This window comes from Drosophila elegans, unplaced genomic scaffold, assembly GCF_018152505.1.
Source record: "Drosophila elegans isolate 14027-0461.03 unplaced genomic scaffold, ASM1815250v1 contig_409, whole genome shotgun sequence".
Taxonomy (NCBI): Eukaryota; Metazoa; Arthropoda; class Insecta; order Diptera; family Drosophilidae; genus Drosophila; species Drosophila elegans.
Window position 1 is genome coordinate 165,480 of NW_024545796.1, and position 3,064 is coordinate 168,543.

The 3,064-nt window shown below is 43.7% G+C and overlaps 1 pseudogene; it reads right to left on the reverse strand.

Annotated features, from left to right (window-relative positions):
* Positions 1–477: 477 nt before the first annotated feature.
* Positions 478–1,870, reverse strand: LOC108146765 (annotated as a pseudogene).
* Between the last annotated feature and the right edge of the window lie 1,194 nt (positions 1,871–3,064).

Consider the following 3,064-nt stretch of genomic DNA (forward strand, 5'->3'; position numbering starts at 1 on the left):
TACATATAATTAAAGAAGTATGACCAGATATGTGACGCACATTTAATACCTTCAATTTTAGGTCAAACTGGCAATTAAAGCAAAAATTGACAAACCACATCGGTCTAACTTGGACAGAATTAATCCTTCCAGACCGAACCGAGTCTTCGAAGTTGGTGAAAAAGTACACCTACGTAACAACAGAAGATTAGGGAATATTATTACTCTGAGTAGTCTGGGTATTTTGTACTTGATTATTTTGGAAGGATCAAGGATAATATTGATTACCAGGTTTTTTTTTCTTTTTTTTTCCGTTTAAATACAAATTTACTACGGTTTCGTACTTTAAACGAGTGTAATTTATAAACATTGGGTTGGGTTAAGAAAAAAGTGTTCATCGTTAGGCAGACTAGTAATAAGCAAAACCGCCAAACTGTGTATATTACCAATCCGGACCAAGAATAAACATTCCTTAAGCGTAAGGTAAGCGTTCGGGTTTGTAAACTTAATGTGACGAAAAACAGAGTGGGAGGAAAGTTACCGCACTTATACCTAATCCTATGTCTTTTTTGGGAGTCGGTTCCCCTTCGGCCTCCATCTCGGCATCATCCTGCGGCGGAGTCTTGTCCTCTTTAGTGCTGCTGCTGCCGGACGTCTTAGCCGGTATGTTCTCCTTTTGCTCCTGCTTGTCCGCCTCCACGAGGAAAAGGGCATGCTGGCCACCGCCAGAGGCGAGCAGCATCCGCTTGTTTTGCGTGTTCTTGCTCGCCACCACGACTGGCTCGAGCTCGTAGCTCGTAGCCACGAGCTTCGTCTCGTGGGCCAACTGCTTGAAGTTATTCAGTCCGGTGGCCCAGGTGATCTGCGTCTGCGATTCGCGCATGAATGTGCAGTAGTTGGTGGCCCAGATGGCTTCGAAGCGTTTGGCCCGCGCGATGATGAGCTGGGTGGGCCGCAGCAAGTCGCGCTTGCCACGACGACCCTCGCCCGAGATGGAGCGCTCTGAGAGCCGGCCCAACTGTCCCTGTTCGGCGCAGCCCACGGTGAAGACCTGCCCGGCCGTGGTCAGGATGACCAGGTGATCGGAGCCCGAGGCGATGCTGCAGGAGACAGTGCCCTCCATCAGATCGATGGGCGTACGCTTGTTCCCGTCGATGGTGAGGCCCATGTTGCCATGGGAGTCCCGGAACGAGCCCCAGGCGTCCATCCTCCAGCAGACAAGCGGAATGCGAGTCTCCCGCCGAAATGCACAAAGCCTTGCCGGGCAAATCGTTCAGTCCGGGCGTGGATTCGCTGCCATCCTCGCTGGTGTCGCGACCCAGGGCGCCCTCATCGTTGCAGTCCTCCGATTTGGTCAGCACCAGGTTGTGCATGCCGCCAGCGGAGATGTCTACGGGATCCGGGATGCCCGCCACCGGGCTGAGACGGTTGCGCTCCAGGATGTCCTCGCCGAGGCCCAGTTGGCCCACATCCCCGTTGCCGCAGACCAGCACGGTGCACGGTGGTCTTCCGATGAGGCAGGTCCAGATGAAAGGCGACCCTGCCACGCTTCGCGTTGGGAGGATGTTCCTCCGACTCGCCAGCATTGTTGTTGTTCGTCAGGGCCTTTCTTTGCGGCATTTCTACAGGTATTTTCACAATTTTTTGTGTCCGAAAAATGGAAATAGTGCCGGTCTCTGCTTCTGCGGGAATTCCACGTTGTCTGGATGTTGTTGCTGCGGAAGTTTATGGACGATTATTATTATTATGACTGCCATTTTTACCCCACTTCCTATTAGAGTCGAACTTGTTCTGTCTCTGTTGTTATATCGACTTTTGTAGTTATTATTTTGGAATATATCTCCTTGAATAGTATCTGACCGATTATTTGGATACAAGTTTCTTGATGATCTAAAATATGGATATTCGTCGTCATCATTAGAGTTTTAGGATGTATGTGAGCGGGCTTAAATAAAGGTTTACCTACAAACAGCTTGGGTAGCTTGCTTTAATTTAAGAGGAGTTGATATATCAAATTTGCTCAGCGTAATATATGCTTATATCATTCAAAGTTCTTGAAACTAAAACCGTGTTTGATGGATAGTTATCTAAGCTAAGTTTACAACATATTCTACTTGTTTTTTTTCTAATTCTTCAACAAATCTACGTAAATTATTTTTATATTTAGTCTCACGTAATTCCATAATCAAAGTACTTAATTCCATCCATACCTGTGGTACATTTCTCATCAACAATGTTCGAGCTCGTCCTATTATAAGGTTTCGGAAGGCTGCTTATATAATTCTATGTTGGGCTTCTGATGTTGTCGGATATTGGTTATTTAATTCGTCGACTTCCTTTATGAAGAGGGACAAGTAGAGTGGGTCTCCTTAAAAGTTGTTTATCTACTTAAGTTGCAGAAGAAAATGGTTCATGGTCACGTCTGTAAGATTTTGTGTTGCTTTTGCGGCTGCGTCTTCGGCTGATGTTGATGGCAGTTTCATTTTTACACTTTAATTATTTATTTAAAAAAATTGTAATATTTGCTTAAACGAAATGTATCAGTTATTAGATTATTATCGCTGAATTAGACACTAGAAATCCTCATTCGTGATTTGACTAATGTTTTTTTTTCACAATAATTTTAAGTAAGTTCGTTTTGCGGATACAAATAAATGTTTTTTCACGAAGTGATTTTTAAATTATTTTTTAGGTAGTCACTCACGAGGACATTACTTGTATCCTTCCGGCTGCCCAAATTAGATTTTTCATTTTGAGATATATTAAAAAAAACGATTTTTATTTTAACATACGGTGTACTTTTATTGGTAAAGTCTTTATGGTTAGATTACCTATTTTGAACTGATTTACGCTAGCAGCGTAAGTGGACATCGATCAGAAGAATTCGATTGGTTGAAATGGTGGCCTGTTGAGTGATTGTCAGGCTGCGTCTTTTGTTTATTAAATTTGGATTGGTCAAAGCTTTTATGCTGATGAGTGGGTTCTCATGCTGGACCCTTTGTTTAAAAGTTTATAATTTTTGAATGTCTGCTGCCGTCGGTAAATGCGTGTAAAAAGTTTATAATAAGGGATGATTTGATAACAG